This window comes from Aedes aegypti, chromosome 2 (genome assembly GCF_002204515.2).
Source record: "Aedes aegypti strain LVP_AGWG chromosome 2, AaegL5.0 Primary Assembly, whole genome shotgun sequence".
NCBI lineage: Eukaryota > Metazoa > Arthropoda > Insecta > Diptera > Culicidae > Aedes > Aedes aegypti.
In genome coordinates, this window is record NC_035108.1 from 99,896,607 (window position 1) to 99,914,672 (window position 18,066).

At 33.2% G+C, this 18,066-nt stretch overlaps 1 protein-coding gene across 1 annotated transcript in view; it reads right to left on the reverse strand.

Annotated features, from left to right (window-relative positions):
* LOC5570740 (zinc finger CCCH domain-containing protein 18) overlaps positions 1-18,066 on the reverse strand; it is a 356,472-nt gene extending 338,406 nt beyond the window's left edge. Inside the window, exon 1 of the mRNA XM_021839495.1 lies at positions 17,919-18,066. The gene's annotated coding sequence lies outside the window, so the exon portion shown is untranslated. The remainder of the gene's footprint in view (positions 1-17,918) is intronic.

Below are 18,066 nucleotides of genomic sequence, written 5' to 3' on the forward strand. Positions count from 1 at the left end.
TTAAGAAATAAAATTGCAGTATATAAATATAAAAAAAAACAGAAAAAAAAAAACAAAAAAAAAACAAACTCCTTCTCTATGGTTGTACGATCTTGCCGCGATGAGAGGGCTTTACCCATTAGCCGGGCTTAGCCCTGGGGACCAAAGGTACACCGTTGTGATAGAATCACATTTTTAATGCCACGTTTAGATTTACCGTGTATATCTCGGAAGTGATGCATCTCAGCTAATTTTTCATTGAGTATTTTTCGATAGAAATTTTTCATATTTAAAAATATATAGTTATTTTTCTGTACTCAAAAACATGCACCAAAAATATCGTTTTACATACATTCGTTTTATTTATTTTTTTAAATAATTTATTTTTTATCCAAAAATTTTCCGTTTTGAGGCATTGTGCAAGAAATTACAAACAATATGCTGCAAAACATATCCAAAAATTAAAAACATCAATTTTGCGGTTTTTAAGAACAATGAACTTCAAATTTTCATTTGAAAATTTCGTTTATATTTTTTTTACAGTGCATACTTTTTTAAATACTTTAGTATATAGGTTTTGATCAAACAATAAACAATTCAGCTACGATTCACTCAATCAAAATACAATATTTCTGGAATGGAGAAACACGAAATATGTTTGAAAAGGGCCTATTTTCCTTTTTTTTTGAAAATTTTATATAAATATAAGTATACAGTCGACTCTCCACAACTCGATGTTCTATAACTCGATATACTCTATAACTCGATGGATTTTTCGGTCCCTTCAAATGTCCATACATCGTGCTCTCCATAAGTCGATATTTCTACAACTCGATATCTCCACAAGTCAATGTCACGTGAGAGGTTATTTTCCCTTCATAACTCGATATCCATTTTTAAATCCTTCTTATTCGGGGAAACTCAGGCCAATTCTTGTTTGGATGTGAATGAATACTTGCAAATTGTAATAAAAGTTGAAAAACATTAAAATAATAAAAAAAATGGCAGTAAAAATAACGTGATTTTTGGAGCATTTCGAAAAAAATACCAAAAAATAGTAAGTATGATACTATCAACAAAATAATATTGCTTTCTTATAGAACTGATCATATCACTATCACTATCAACAAAATAATATTGCTTTCTTATAGAACTGATCATATATGTACTGGAAATACAAACATTAGTTCCTTTGATTTTGGGATTTTTTGAGTCGGTGCATTCTATAACTCGATAATTCTATAAGTCGATGGTCCCTTGAATATCGAGTTATTGAGAGTCGACTGTATCTCGAAATTGATGCAACCTAGAAAAAATTTACTTAAGTACTTTTCGATTGCAATTTTTCTGTACTTTCAAACAATCACATAAAAAATTATTGTTTTCCTCTATTTCGATTTTTTTTCAAAATCTGTAATTTAAAAAAAAATATAACTTTTTTGTCGATAATTCTTCCATTTTGAAACATTGTGCAATAAATCACATACGTTGTCCTCTAAAACATATCCAAAAACTTTGTTTTTGAAATAAAATATAATCTGTAACTTTTTTTTTACCGTGCATATTTTTCTCCACAAGGGGCCCAGATAGCCGTAGCGGTAAACGCGCAGCTATTCAGCAAGACCATGCTGAGGGTCGTGGGTTCGAATCCCGCTGGTCGAGGATCTTTTCGTAAAGGAAATTTTCTCGATTCCCAGGGCATAGAGTATCTTCGTACCTGCCACACGATATACACATGCAAAAATGGTCAATCGGCAAAGAAAGCTCTCAGTTAATAACTGTGGAAGTGCTCATAAGAACACTAATCTGAGAAGCAGGCTCTGTCCCAGTGGGGACGTAACGCCAGAAAGAAGAAGAAGATTTTTCCCCATATAGTCCTAAGCAATACCTACAACTTTGTAGAAGATCTCAAATCGATCGGACAAACCGTTTTCGAGTTACAGTTTTTTAAAGATTTGCCATGCATTTCACGATACGTCCTTCTCAAAAATAAGGCGAGGTTCAAAATGGCGGTCTGAAGGTGCAAAATGGCTTTTTTGGTCATAAAGAATCTGTATGAAAATTTTCAGGCGATTCAAAATATACAAAAATAAAATTTAAAAAAAAATTCGTCATGTTCGGTGGAATTGCTCATTATCCAGATTTTTACGTTTTGAAGATGTTGTGCATTTGTAAGTTTGTAATTTATAAAATTTGTACTATTTGAAACTTTAACCGGAATCGACCGAAGGTGCGACGAAAAGCTAAATTGACGTTCAATATTAACCCTAATATAGAATAGTTGGAAGCTAAGCTAAAGTTGAAAATCTAGCCTATTATTGACGTTGCAATTCTTTCTTTTTTAATATTACGATAATAGAACAGAAATTAGGTACATCTTGATGCAAATTTGTATAAATTAATCTGAAGACATAATATTAGAAATACATCGTTTTGAAAATAAATCAGTAGTTTCATATATGTCTTTGAGACCATTCTAATCTAGTTTGCAACTTCTCACAATATATCATAAGTAAAATCTCGATTGTATTAACCTGGAATAAATTAATTATGTAAATAAAACGCTTATCTGATGATCTGTGGAAATAATGAAGTTGTTTACTAAACAACTAACTCCAAAAGTATTAATTAAAAATTAGTGGTATGTAATCCTAATATCACAGCCATGTTATCATTTACACTCATTTACTTCCTCTACATTATATTCAATACAAAAAATCCTTCGCATGTAAGCTTCCAGTCGGCGTCTACATTTTACCAGTTAAACAACTCAATGCCCATCATCACCACACATTCAAAGGTGATTGGCGTGCGTTCGGTTCGAATCGGTTTTTTGCTAAGCCCTCCACCAACCGTGCCATATTCTTCCACAAAGCCACTGAATGACTCCTTAAATGTCAGCTGACAAACCAGAAATGTTAACCTTGCCGCTATCTCGTATTACCAAATAATAATCGGCGACTGCCGAAGCCACGCAGCTTTAGTGGACTACAACCGGCCACTTCGTTATCCAATCAGGCTGCGCTGTCGTTTAAGTAGCTATGGTCCTATACTGCCCGGGCAGAATGCCAGACACATGGACACTCGGACACACACATGAAGGTGTTGAATACAGGGCTGGTAGGATCTGAGTGTCTTTTCTTTTATTTTTTTTTTATTCTTTTATTAGTTTATTTTGAACATTACATTCATTTCTTATATCTAGGTGTTCTGTGTTATTAGACAACACTATCATCCTAATTTGGTAAAACAAATTTAGGATTTTATTAACATTTTGTTAACAACATATTACATTTCATTTGCCGTAGCATTTTAGATTTTTTACAGGTGAGTTGATTTCACCTGCTTATAAGAGAAAAAAACGTTTTCAATTTACTTAACCTAAACATATATCGCATTAATCGTGGCAATAGAAGATTGCTATGATTTTTGCCTGAAATTATTAATGATTTTATTTGACATTTGTTCCAATGTTTCAACATTGGATATTCTATGTAACTCATTGGTACTCTACCAGAGAGGAAGCTTCAGAATCATTTTTAAAATTTTATTTTGAATTCTCTGCACAGCTTTCTTCCTTGTATTACAACAGCTAGTCCATATTGGTACAGCATACAACATCTGAGTGTCTTAAAAATGGGAAGATTCAAGACCTATTTCCTGAAGAAAAAATACTAACTTTTAAATTTCTTATAGAGTTTTTGAAGAAATTATCAAAACTAACAGATAACTTCCAAGCTTGGAATCTTCATTTAAGTTGTGCTGGAGGTGGAGCGCTATCTGATGGCACCTCATTTAATTCAGAATATGACAGCTACATGGCACTAATGAGCATGAACTTTTATTTTTGTTATGCAGATATCTCAGGAGCTTGTCTATTTTGAAAGATTGCGTCTTCGGAAAAGTTGTTCAGTTACTCTTTTGCTAATTACTTGGCCGAATGTCAGTTTTTGATTGTTGTTTCTGACGAAGAGAAATGAATTACTGAAGGCGAGATTTATTTGTTAGACTCTAAAACGAGACTTGCTACCAGCCCTGCTGTTGTAGCTTCAACGCCACATCGGCCGGTGGCGGCCGTGGTTTGTTTCGCTGGATGATTAGTCGATCAATCGCCACAACCCCCAGGCAGATGGACTGATGAAGATTCCGAAAAGTCAATATTACTCATCGCATCGCATAGCACACATTCGCAGATCTCGTCAGTTGTGTATCTGGGACATCGTACAATTTTTTGACCGGTTTGCTAATATGTTCGATGTTTGAGCTTTTAATTAATTCTATAAACATTGGGCAGGTTCGATGTCAATGAGCTTTATTAGATCTGATTATATGTTATAATATGGTTCCAAATGAGTGTGTTAACATAATCGTTGATCACTCAACCGGAATGAAGTTCTTGAAACTTGAATCAGCCTTCTGTAAGTAATTTATGAGAACATCAAAACCTTTGATCAGATTTGGATCAATATCCAGCTTGACTGCAATTAATCGCAACGCTTATCCGACGAGTTTGGATCGCAAGCTTACTCTATAATCCCCCCCCCCCCCCTAACCAAGAGATCGAGTAGAGTGCCAAGTAGAGCACAGCTGCTGCTGGCAATCTCAGTCCACTTTTCTAATCCAACTAGTTTTCGACCTTATGCATGTGTAGATATATCACGCAACGAAAGCGAAAGTGATCAGCTTTGGAGATTGATTTACGTCCGTCCGAGGTCGTATAACTTTCAGGACATATAACTTCTAGACAAGGGATAGGTACCTAAGGGTTTGTACACAAATTATGTCACGATTCAAGGGGGGAAAAGAAGTCAAAGAAAGTTTGACTTACAACACTTCTAGGAAATTCATACAAAAACATGACAAGATGAAAGGGAGGTTATTGTAAATGTCCAAATTGACATAATTTGTGTATCATTAAATAGTAATCGTAGTAGGCTTGAATTTCGCAATACTCACGTGAATAGGCACTCCTCACTACTGTAGTTTAAAATCACGAATCTCATCAAGTAGCTTATTTTAGGTGCGTGAATTTTCTAAAACAGTAGTGTCATCACCTTCTGTTAATGCGGGAAATAGAAAACATTTTTCTACAGTAACTTTGGGTTGCCCTTAGCAACGAGTGCTTTGCTACTTTCAAGGCCTACAGCAGCGATAGGCGTGAGTTTTACTGGCTTCGCTGACCGTGATTTGCTTTGCTTGGCTACCGTACTGTGAATCTCATAACTTTTTCCAATTCTGCAATCATTCATAAATGACGTAGCATTTAAGCGGAGAGAAGAAAAATTTATGCTCTTCCCTAACTCACATGACGTGATCACAGACAAATTAGCATTAGGCATTTCGCACAAATTCGTAGGTGGTACAGTCCTAGGCCATTGTATGAGGGTTGCCTCCTTCCCGTTCGTTACCAAGGTCAGAAATTTGGGACTAATCTCTAACTCTTAGACAAGGTTGACGCATCCTCCAACAGTCGAGAGCTGTCCTGGCCACGTCTTTGCGAAAGCTGGAGAATGGGAAAGGATAATTATTTGAACACCTACTTAAGAAAGATGCAGAGAACTCTCATAGGTGTTACGGGATGTTGTGGAATGTTGATGGAAAGGGTAGTGCCATCGGATACGTTTGGTAGACGTTATGACCGACAAATGTAATATGAACGCATTGTGATCATGCGCTGCTGATAAGAACAAACTCATTAAATTCCCATTGGCGTAGCTAGGATTTTTTTTCTGGAGGGGGCCTAAGGAGGGGCTAGCAAATAATTGTTTTACAGAGGTAATGTTGGTCGCAATAATCATGATTTTCGTAGTTTTAACAGATTTGTATTGATTTTATTTAGTTGTTGTTTTGTGTCATTTTGCGGCACATCAGTGATTTCAATTATTGCTACCAAAAATAGTCATTCTTTTTGTAATCCAGTCAAAAATACTTCAAGATTTCAGGCAAAAACAAAATCACAAAGAATGTCCTTGGTGATACTTTCACGAACTTTTCAGGTACCGTAAAACGGTGTAACTTTGATAATGCGGGTAACTTTGATAGTGCGAGAACCACGAAATACTTAACTAAATAACAAAGTTTCTGTTAATCAGTTAAGCAAAACGAATGCAACAGTAAAAAGTATTGGTATGACACTTTACGTCAAAGCTATTTTCGTTGGAATTAAGTACATTTGAGTATTTATATGCAAATATTAAAAATTTATAAGATTCTAGCGTTTTTGAAACGCTCACAAACAATCTGTTCTACGATCACTAATTGATGGAGTCATAATGAGTTCGTCGCTTATCCTTGACAGCCTAGTTGTAGTAGAACCTGAATTTGGTCTCAAATCTCTTAGCGAAAACCATTTTTACAAACTGGGACCGTTTTTGTAATCAAAGTCAGAAGTTTCCTTATAGCGTTAAACGCCTAGAGGTATGCAACGACCTATAAATGTTCCGTAATTGATTCAATTTTGTTCAATTCATACTCCATTATCAAAGTTACCCCAAAACAGAAAACCGACTTTCGATTATATGAAAAATTATATATCCATTCAGAATAAATCTTTTGGCAATCTATCAACTGCAATCGATAGCTAAGATACCAGTACTTGTTTTAAAAATATAAATTATAATTCTTTGAAACAGCATGCTCAAATATACAAGTTTTCTTCGAAAAAACTATCAAAGTTACCCCGTTTTACGGTACTAAACCATGTGCTTCGAAGAGAATCCTCTGAGAATACATACGGGAATTTCTTTATGAATTATTTCCGTACTTTTTAGTGCTTTCTCCAAGAACTCCTATTCACGGAGTTCGTCCTGGGATTCCCACGGGAAATTATTCCCAGACTTTTTATCTCACCAGAAATTTTTTCAAAGAATTTTAATCGAATATCTTAAAAGATCTCTTAAAGAACTCCGCCAGAGAATGTTTTAAAAACTACTTTAATCATTCCTCCTGGAAGGCCCTCTACGTACTTATTACATATACATTTTAATTGTAAGTTTAAAGTATCCTCCAGTTGTTCATTAATAATTTGTTGAGGATTCTAAGAAATTACTGAAGATTGCTCCAAAAAATAGTACAAAAAATTCTAGGAGTCTCACCAAACATGTCTTCAACATCACCAAGCAAGGATTCATTCAACGGAAAGTTTGCCAATAGTATTTCCAACTTTGCTTTTGAAGCTCTCTTAAAATTTACCTACAGGATTATTTGAAAAAATCGCAGCAAAAATTATCAACACTGCAAAAAATTAAATGGCTTCCAGATGTTACTGTAAGGATTCCTCTTAATATACAGCCATTCCATGAAAAACCGATGTAGTGGGTCACCGAATTTCGTGAAAATTTGCTATTTTGTTCCTTATCCGAAATAAGGATACACGTATTTTTGGATTTTTTGGTTAGGGTGACCATTTCCAATATAGGGTGACCAAAAAAATCGCGATTTTGCAAAAAAAAATATTTTTAAAATAATTATAACTTTTGAACCGTTCGACCGATTTTCAATCTTTTTGAACGAAATGAAGGCTAGAGATTTTGACTTTTCAGGAAAAATATAAAATTTCACAAAAATTGTGTTTTTACATGGAAAAACTCAATAGTTTCCGTTTTTTCGTGTTTTGAAGGCCTTGGGACCAAAGGGGCTATTGCTGTTCTCATTTTTTCTTGAAAGTTCAGGAAATTTTATGTAAACTATCAAATTTTCAGCGATTTATGTTTTTTAGTTTTTGAGATATATTATTTTGAAAATAAAAAATCAGTCATTTTTCATCGGCACACACTGTAGATCTCAGCGCATTAAATTTTTAATGTTTAAAAAAAATCATAACTTTTGAACAGCTCAACGGATTTCCAATCTTTTTTTATGGAATGAAAGCTTAAGATTTCAACTTTTCAGAAAAAATAGAAAAAATAGAAAACTTTAAAAAGTTATTTGTCTTTTAATAAAATATATGAAATTTTCTAAAATATACTAGAAATTTTTATATTTTTCCACGTTTAAACATATTTTTATCAGATTTTTCAATTTTGTCTGAAAAGTTGAAATTTTAAGCTTTCATTCCATAAAAAAAGATTAGAAATTGAGCTGTTCAAAAGTTATGATTTTTTTTAAACATTACAAATCTAATGTGCTGAGATCTACAGTATGTGCCGATGAAAAATGACTGATTTTTTATTTTCAAAATAATCTATCGCAAAAACTAAAAAACATGCATCGCTGAAAATTTGACAGTTTACGTAAAATTTTCTGAACTTTTAAGAAAAAATGAGAGCAGCAATAGCCTCTTTGGTCCCGAGGCCTTCAAAACACGAAAAAACGGAAACTATTAAGTTTTTTCATGTAAAAAACACAATTTTTGTGAAATTTTATATTTTCCCGAAAAGTCAAAATCTTTAGCCTTCATTTCGTCCAAAAAGATTGAAAATCGGTCAAACGGTTCAAAAGTTATAATTATTTTAAAAATAAAAATTTTGCAAAATCGCGATTTTTCTGGTCACCCTATTTCGGAAATGGTCACCCTAATCAAAAAATCCAAAAATACGTGTATCCTTATTTCGGATAAGGAACAAAATAGCAAATTTTCACGGAATTCGGTGACCCACTAGATCGGTTTTTCATGGAATGGCTGTACATAAAAAAGAATAATGAGCAATTAAAAAGAATTCAATTAGAAAAATGTTATTCATGATTTCTCAGAGAAGTTTCCTGCATATCTATACCTGTATTTTTTTTATAGATTTTTTATAGATATAACACAGCGTAACAAAAATGATATTTTTGCGTGCCTCAAGGATCAAGTTATGTGTCACTGGTAGATTTGGGGTCGCTGAAGTCGTTCTCAGAAATGTCTCTGCACGTCACATTTTTCAGCTACAGGTTGCCAAAGTTGTACTCAAAATTGGTTTAATTGATGTTTACAAGATTGGTGTTTTTTTTCCCGCCGCTTTTCCCCACACCAAAAAGCTCACGTGTAGCTTCCTGGTAGTGGACGCAACTATCTCAGCTCACTCTGTGCAGCACGTGGACAAAAAAAAAACGAATGAAAAAAACAAGCAAAACATGAGCTGAGATTGAAATTAACGTTAAACTTAATTTTAATTAATTTAAATAGAATTACATGGCGTGATGTCCCAGTGGAACAAATGTTCCTTTTAAGGGACCCACTTTTGATATAATTACAAATTAACTTTAAACAAAAAAAGAAAGATATTTAAGAAAAAAATAATTTAATTAATCTATGATTGGTTTCTGGTAGTTGACATATTGCTCAAAATACGAATATTATTTTCTATCCAAAAATGTCGTGAAGATTTAGTTTTAAGTATTGCTTTAGCTTTTGTTTGAAACTATTGCGATCGCTTATTTTTTTCAAGTAATCCGGTAATTGATTGTACAGCTTAGGACCAATGATTGAAATTCTCATTGACCAAACATTGTAAGTGCTCTATTTTGATGCAAATTATGTGTACGTCTTGTACGATAGCCATGGGATATTGAAGGTAGTTGAATATTATAATGAAAAAGATTATTGTGCAGAGTGTCATGAACAAATATTAGAGTCTGCATTTTACAGAGACTGTGAATTGGAAGGATATTGTGAGAGACATCAGAGTAAAGTTGAAGAGTGGGAAATAAAAACGGTTTGCTAAACATTGTTTTCAAACATCTATTCTGGAGAGTTTGGAGCTTTTTTAAAGAAGACTTCGAGGCACGATCCCATGCTATAATTAGATAGCTCAGGCGTGAGTGAATATGAGCAAAATAGAAATGTTAACAAGTTCCGTAGCGCTATTTTTTAGATTTCTCCAAAATCAATGAGCAACATCTCACATTCCTTCAAAACTCTCTCAAAATATTTATTTTTTTTAAATGCTCGTCTAAGAAATGTTTAAAGAATTCAAACATTCCTATAAAGTTCCTATCGGAATACGTTCAACTGCTTTTTCAAAAACTCTTCTGCGAAAATACTTTCCCGAGGAATTCGGTCCGGAATTTCTAAGAGAATTATATTGTTGTTTCCCTAAGCTTCATCTGAAAAATTCACCAGAGATTCATCCAAGTATTTTCCAGAGATTTTTGTCTTTAAACCACACTAATGATTCTTTTGGAATTTTTTGAAGAATGTTTTCACCAGATCTATCATGATTTTGCAATTTATTCTTGAACTTCTCAAAACAATTTTTCAGAAAATCCGTAAAGTATTCCTTCAAGTCCTAGAAATAACTATTTTTTTTTTTTGGCGAATGCTCAATTTTTTGTTCAAAAACTACTCCAGGAATATCTTAATATTTTGCTACTCCAGGAATATCTAAACAATTTGAAATTTCCTCTACGATTCACATTATAACAGATTTCTGGAGAAACACATACAAAAATGGTTTGAAAGAACTATGCTGGTATTTTTTGAATGATTGCTGCTAAATATAATTCGGAAAAAATACTAAATTCTTGTCGTAAAATTCAAGAAATAAACCGTAGAATTTTTCTGAAACTTGTTGACAATGTGACAATGTACAATGTAGAAAAGCTTAAGTGGTCCTTGTTTGCAGGATTTACTACAAGAAAATCTTGTCATTTTTTCTACTTCTTTTATAATATAAAATGAGTGGTATTTAAACGGATATATTTTTTACTGAAGGTAACTAAAATATTCAATAATATATTGTATGAACTCCAAAGTTTCATGAGACTATGGTGGACATATTGATGTAGAACTCATTTTTGCTGCCTTAGAAATTCCAAACAAACTTTTTTGAAGAGTCTATTATAGATTATTTTGTAATACTGCCGAAAATATTGCCGGTATTTTTCAAGAACATTACCTAAGATGTATTGTGGTAAATTTCGTAATATAAGATTTGAATGAATTTAAATCTTAGGGGAAACACATTACTTTGAAACTTTGTTGAGGGACTTTCGGAAATCAGGAACCATAGGTATAAGAATTCTGCAATTCTTCAAAACTATAATTTACTTTATTTTAGATGTTTTGAAATGTTGCTTTTTTGAGTTTATGTACCAAATACTTCAGAGCGTCGTGCAAAGGAAGGAGAAACAACAAAATGTTGAAACAGGTGGAACAATAGATGGCCAATGGTACAATGAAAGATAATTTAAAATCTTTTCTTCAGAGGTAAATTACAGGATAGATAAATCCTCTCTAATGAATTTACAAATAAAAAAAAATTCTCAAGAAGGTCCATCAGGATCATCTTTTGAAATTATTCTTGAATTCTATGCTTGACTTCTGGTTTTCTAAAAGCTCCGCCCTTGTATCGCACAAAAAATTAAACTACGAATATAAATTCTTTCAATAATTGGTAAAACTATGCCTAAAGAAGTGTTTTAAGGAAGATCAATAAAAATTTCTTTATGTTTATCTTAATAAATCTTTTCTCTCTTCCCAGTTATTTTGCTACATGCTTCTCTACAGCAGGCATGCCCAACCTTTTTGGCTCTTTTTCGACATAAATGGTTGGTGCGTTCGCAAAACTAGATCGATATGAACAAAATTAGTCTCAAATGAAAGCTTGGTTGTATATTTGTCTAATCCATGCTGCAAATTTTAAATTTATATCAACCTCTTTGCTACCGATGCAATTAAGTTCAAAAAATGATCCAAATTTTTGCCTTAGCTTGCATAGCTATCGAATAGTTTGATATAAATTCAAAATTTTCGGCATGGATTGAAGAGATATACTATCAAGCTTTCATTTGAGACTGATTTTGTTCACATCGCTCTATTCTTGCGAACGCACTAACAATTTATGTCGAAAAAGAGTCAAAAAGGTCGGGCAGGCCTGCTCAATCTGTAGAGCGCTATGCTAATTTTGGATGCAAAAGTTTTACTGGGGGTTTTCAATAAATTTCCTCTTAAGATTCGAAGGCAAAAGGCATTTCAAAAACAATTTTGTTTCCAATTCATGATATGCCGGGCATTTAAAGCAAAATTGAAATTTTTTTTTTCGAGAAAACTGTTTAAAGAAATTCAATGAAAATTTCTAATACAACTTTCATTGAACTATCTCAGTATTTGATTTGACAGAATCAATGTTTTTTTTTGCAGGAATTGCGAGAAAAACTGAACTTTTACAAAATAAACTACCACTTTTGAGGTAAATCCGGGAACATTCTCTGTAATTAATTTACTAACAAAGTAGACATAGAAGGAATGCTTGTCCACCAGGAGGATTGTGCTTTGAAACAAGTCCTTCAATATTATTTGATAAATTTTCAAAAGATTTTCAAACGTTCTGAAGCCACCCTTCAATATTCTTTGAAAAATTTTATTATGCTTAAATTTTATAAAAAATATCAAAACGTTTTTTGGAAAATTTTTGCATCAAATCTGTTGGAAAACTTTAATAAGTTTTCTTGGACAAGTATAGTTTAAGCAATACATATATTCATACTAAAATACTTAAAAGTAAATCAAAATCAAGAAGAGAATTGATTGCTGAAATAATACGCTATGGTCGATTTTGTTACATTATTTCACACCAGCCCACAGTGATTTATTTCATCAATTTCACGATCAAAATAAAATAACTTCAAAACTATTGATTCTAGATGTTTGGTGTCTTCGATGAAGTTTCTTGATATTAAAAGGCGCTTATTTTGGTATAAGGGGTAAGATGATCAATTCACCCACAAGTGAGATAAAAAATATATTTTTTCTAAAAATTAAGTTAGAGATTTCAAGTCTTCGGCAAAGTTGTAGAGTATGTAATTACAAACAACTTTGCCTAAGACGCAAAATTTCTATATATTCGCGGTAATGAGATATGGAGCATTTTGTCTTCGACACCCCTTAAAACTTGTTTTTGTGCATAACTTTTCAATAGAATTTTTCACATTTTTCGAATCTTCTACAAAGTTGTTTGGATCGATAAAATACACATTTATGCTGACCACGAAAACCTTGTATCTCTTATCGTTAAAAAGTTATAAACAAATTTATGTTAAATTTTAGTCCACTTTCACCTTAAAAATCTCCATTCTACGCAAAATGACGCAGCTAGTTTCATGGCAACTTCAAGTTCTAATTTTCTACTTTTGCATGCAGGTAATAACTTTTGGAAACAAAAGGTTTTTTGCAGTGTTTTTCACAGATGATACACTCCCGTGCAAATGTTTGGGATCACCCTCTAAAAAACATGAACAATTGTTTTGTCCACATCTCTGTGATTACACGTCCAATTGAAACTCTCTATAGCGCATTTGAAAGCCAAAGTGAGTTATTCTCACTTCGTAAGTATTTTCCCGGAAACAGTTTCTGAATTTTGTATACTAAATTTTTACTTAAAGTAGTGACATTTTTCAAAAAAAAACACACTGGAAAAACATGGCCATTTTCCTCAGAATTGGATCGATAAAAATAAAAAAATCAATGTAGCATAAGAATCGTAATCTTATATTCTTTGAAGAGCGCTTACAAAGTTTTGGAGGAAAAATGTGAAAACTACTCAATATCAATGAAATAGTCATTCAAGTTATCGTGCGAAAGTTTGGGTTCACCCCTTAGTATGATGCTTATCGTGCAAAACTTTGGGATCACCTGAGCCGCACGCAAATCATTTTTGTCAATATCTCTACCATTTTTCAACCAATTTCAATAGTTCATAACTTTTCCAAACGAAAATAATGGCGCGTTCATGATTGGCTTGAGATTTTACAGAACTATCGTGTTTTTAGTAAGTTCAGGTGAACCCAAACTTTTGCACGATGGCTTGAATGACTGTTTCATTGAATTTTCCACCAAATTTTCGTAAGCGCCTTTCAAAGAATATAAGATTACAAATCTAATGACACATTGATTTGAAATTTTGATCAATCCAATGCTGAGGAAATCAGCCATGTTTTTTCAGTAAGTTTTTTAAAAAAAGGTCACAACTTTAAGTATGAATTTAGTATACAAAATTAAGAAAATGTGTTTACTTGTTTTTAATTATGAATGGTAGTTTACGGCTAACCAGCCGAGTGGAAGTTTAACAACTACCGAAAAGCTAAACATTACATATACTTTGCAATTGGATTAAATGGACAAATTGATGTGAAGTTTTGCGAAAAAGTTACACGTCTTCTCAGTGAATCGAACTCACGACTCCCTGATCTCTAGTTAGGGCGCGTTACCCCTACGCCACTAGAGGACTCATGGAAGCAGAAGTTAATCTGAATTCGATTTCAGCTCAATAATCACGTGGTCCTTTTTCGAAAAGTGCACCTCTTTCGTAAGAATTAGATGTCCAACCAAACACAACGCTTTCTATATATATCCAATGCCTAGCCTGAGAGCGCATTATTTTTTAGGTGGAAAGTTCATCGTCCTTCATAAGACTGCATTGTAAAATTTTACGAAAATCGATTGAACTGAAGTGTACTAATCCGAACAGAAAATCGAAGGAAAGAAATCGATCATTGAAATTATGCCTTAATAAATGCTAGATATGAAATGTCAAGAAAACAAGATCTATAATTGGTTCGAAAACAAAAAAAGGTATTGGGGCAATATAAACACTCTCTTGAAATTTAGTGAATGTTTATTGTTTTTCTTTTTGGAATCACTTCCTTACAAACTGTTACAAAGCCTATTTCTCAGCTTGTTCTTAGAGCACTTGCCATATTTCTTAACTAAGAGCTTTCTATGCTAAAGTTTTTATTTTTTTGCTTTTGTATTAGGGATAATATAATATCTTCAAGACATCGATACTTTTATATGAAAAAAAGTGTCATAGAAAAGTATCAATACCTACAAAATATCTAAGAGGAGCTAATCACAAATGGGTGCAAGCCGAACTTTGTCACCTCATTCCATTCGTCTGATCTCACCCGATTTACAGAATAAGCACAATTTCCTCAACGGCACAAATATACCAACTAGCGGGAAACGTGCCTTTGGAGCCGGCCTTTCGATAGGTCAAACTATTTTTTGTGCTTTCATAGTATTGAATGGTTAGCTTCCACCGCAAATTCTGCTATTTACCTGAAGTAATCAACACCGTCAACAATGTCATTAGTTTACCTAAGGAATGTATCGATACCTACTCGAATCATTTGAGTAGTTTTTATTATGAAGGAAACATAGAACTAAAACGATTGCGATAGATATTTTTAAAGAATCGCATTGATGATTTATTCATAAAATAAACATACTATTGAGTCAAAATTCTTGATAAACTTTCGTGAATAAAACAAGATTTTTCAAAGGCTGCACCACCCTTTGCATAAACGTACATGAGGAAGTACTCATTCGATTCAAGTTATTTCATTCAATACCTATTTGAATTGAAAGTATCAAGTATTTATTCGCATTTACTTGAATCGATTCATCCCTACATGTGACAGGAACGGTGATGCTCTATTTCATGGATCGACGGGAAATCGAACCCAGACACCTAAGTATGAATTCGCTTTGCAGCTGTGGACTTAACATAGACTAAGAGGGCCCTGCACACATTTCATTCAAAAATTCCTTATTCCTTTTCTTGAATCTGGGTAGTAGAATTCACTTTCGAGAATCTAAAACTAAATTAATAACTACACACAGCCAAATTTCTGACCCGGAAACTTACACAACTAGTTTACTTAGGCTAAAAGTCTCACTAAAAAAAATAATTAAAGTGGTATTGCAAACATATGCGTTAATGCTTCAATTTTCCTTGCGTTATGAAAATGGTACAACAGTGAGAACTGGTACATGTTATACATTGTATTGAAACCAAAAAATGTTTGTATTAAATATATGATCATAGCTTTATAAAGCTTGTAAAATAAACTCATGGTCAAGGTCTTCATTCTCCAGCATTCTTACTTGCTCCGATGTACCTTAACAAAAAAATTGTAGTTAACCCTCCCTGGTTTAAAACTTAAAATTTTAAATTAACGATACATCATCTGTGAAAAACACTGAAAAAAACCTTGTTTCTAAAAGTTATTACCTGTATGCAAAAGTAGAAAGTTAGAACTTGAAGTTGCCATGAAACTAGCTGCGTCATTTTGCGTAGAATGGAGATTTTTAAGGTGAAAGTGGACTAAAATTTAACATAAATTTGTTTATAACTTTTTAACGATAAGAGATACAAGGTTTTCGTGTTCAGCACAAATGTGTATTTTATTGATCCAAACAACTTTGTAGAAGATTCTAAAAATGTGAAAAATTCTTTTGAAAAGTTATGTACAAAAAACAAGTTTTAAGGGGTGTCGAAGACAAAATGCTCCATATCTCATTACCGCGATTATATAGAAATTTTGCGTCTTAGGCAAAGTTGTTTGTAATGACATACTCTACAACTTTGCCGAAGACTTGAAATCTCTAACTTAATTTTTAGAAAAAATATATTTTTTATCTCACTTGTGGGTGAATTGATCATCTTACCCTTAATACCAAAAGAAGCGCCTTTTAATATCAATAAACTTCATCTAAGACACCAAACATCTAGAACCCATAGTTTTGAAGTTATTCTATTTTGATCGTGAAATCGATGAAATAAATCACTGTGGCAGCCAGACGGTTAAGCTTTCGGTGGTCGCGCGGTTCACCGAACTCAGAACCGCCACGCAGATGCTATGTAAGACAAGCGAGGTTCCCTCACTATAGTTGTACAACATAGAATAAACTACTGAAGAGATTTTTGTCAATAACAAGAGTCATGTACATTGATTCGGAAGATTTTACTTCATGTTTAGTTGGTTTTTTTTGTTTAATTTTAAATTTTATTATCATGAAAAATGCTGGGGGCGGGCTGGATGATTCTGGAGGGGGCCAGGCCCCCCTGTTCCTACGCCAATGCAAATTCCTCTTTCAAAGCTCCTCTGTAATCCGCTGCAATTCACAAAGTGGGATTTGTATGGCGAAATGCATCTAACGAATTATTTCTCAAAATTGGGAACTATTTTTGAAAAAAAAATTGGTACCGGTTGTGCGCAATGATTATGGCTTTCACGCATACCAAATATTTTTTCGATTGAGGCTAAGTAGCCCGTCATTCGTTTTGGCAACAATGATGACTTTTCAGCTTGCATTTCAAAGTGATAAAACTCAGTCTTGATAGTTTATATTGACATGAAAAAGTATCACTGTACGCGTTAACATGCATAAAGTAAACTGATATTTTTTCAGCTGTGTCAGCGCAAAACCAACTAATTTTTTTGATTCGAAATCGTGAGATGAATTAGCAACAATCATCAACGACACGTACAAATTTCAATGACGGCTTACTTCGCCTTAAAGCTTTCATTTACGAGATATTTGCAGTTAGATGTCTTTCCCCATACAAAATGAAATGAGAAAACTTCTGCTGATCAACTGTGGTCATGAGCAAAGCAGGTCATTCATTACTGGTGGATTTCCGATGAAAACAACTTAAAATTTCACCAAACCGTGCTAAAAACAATCACTTAATCACAGTAATTCGCTTTTTTTTATTTTTCTAATTTTACGCCGGCTGCTCGCTTGCAGGGCTGTCAGAAACGTTGATGGTTATGTAAGACAGTAAGCAATCTCAAGATGGTTGATGGTTATGTACGACATCAGCAGACTCAAATTGAAGTAGCGATTACTGGCAACAACGTCTTATCAATTATAATTTCACTATTACCAACAAATAGGAGAATATTGTTTGCGTACCACTACTTTTATACAGTTATTAGTGGATTCAAAGGAGTTTCACCTTAATTCAAAAGTTGTTTTTCTTGTCAAAACTAAACCTAATTCGTTTTAAATTGTGAGCAATGTGTTTCGAATAGATAATAGAACAGTGCACATTCAGAACAAATTTCCAAGTATACTGCATTTATTTTTATGATAGTCGTTGATCGTCAGGGATATAAAAACTATTTTTTGTTTTGTTTTTACATTAGCTGCAATCTCCATTCAGCCCCAATATGAACTTTTTTAGATATATTTGAAGTTCAATACAATATATACACATTAAAGATCCACTTACTTGACGATAACTGCTTTCTATTGGAGTCTTAGGCACTACCAGCCGTAATAAAACTTTTTAACTGTTATCAGCCGGTAGATTCTTGAATCAGAAGCTCAAAGGTAAACAATCATCGAATTTTGCCACCCACTAATAACCTCACAAAAAT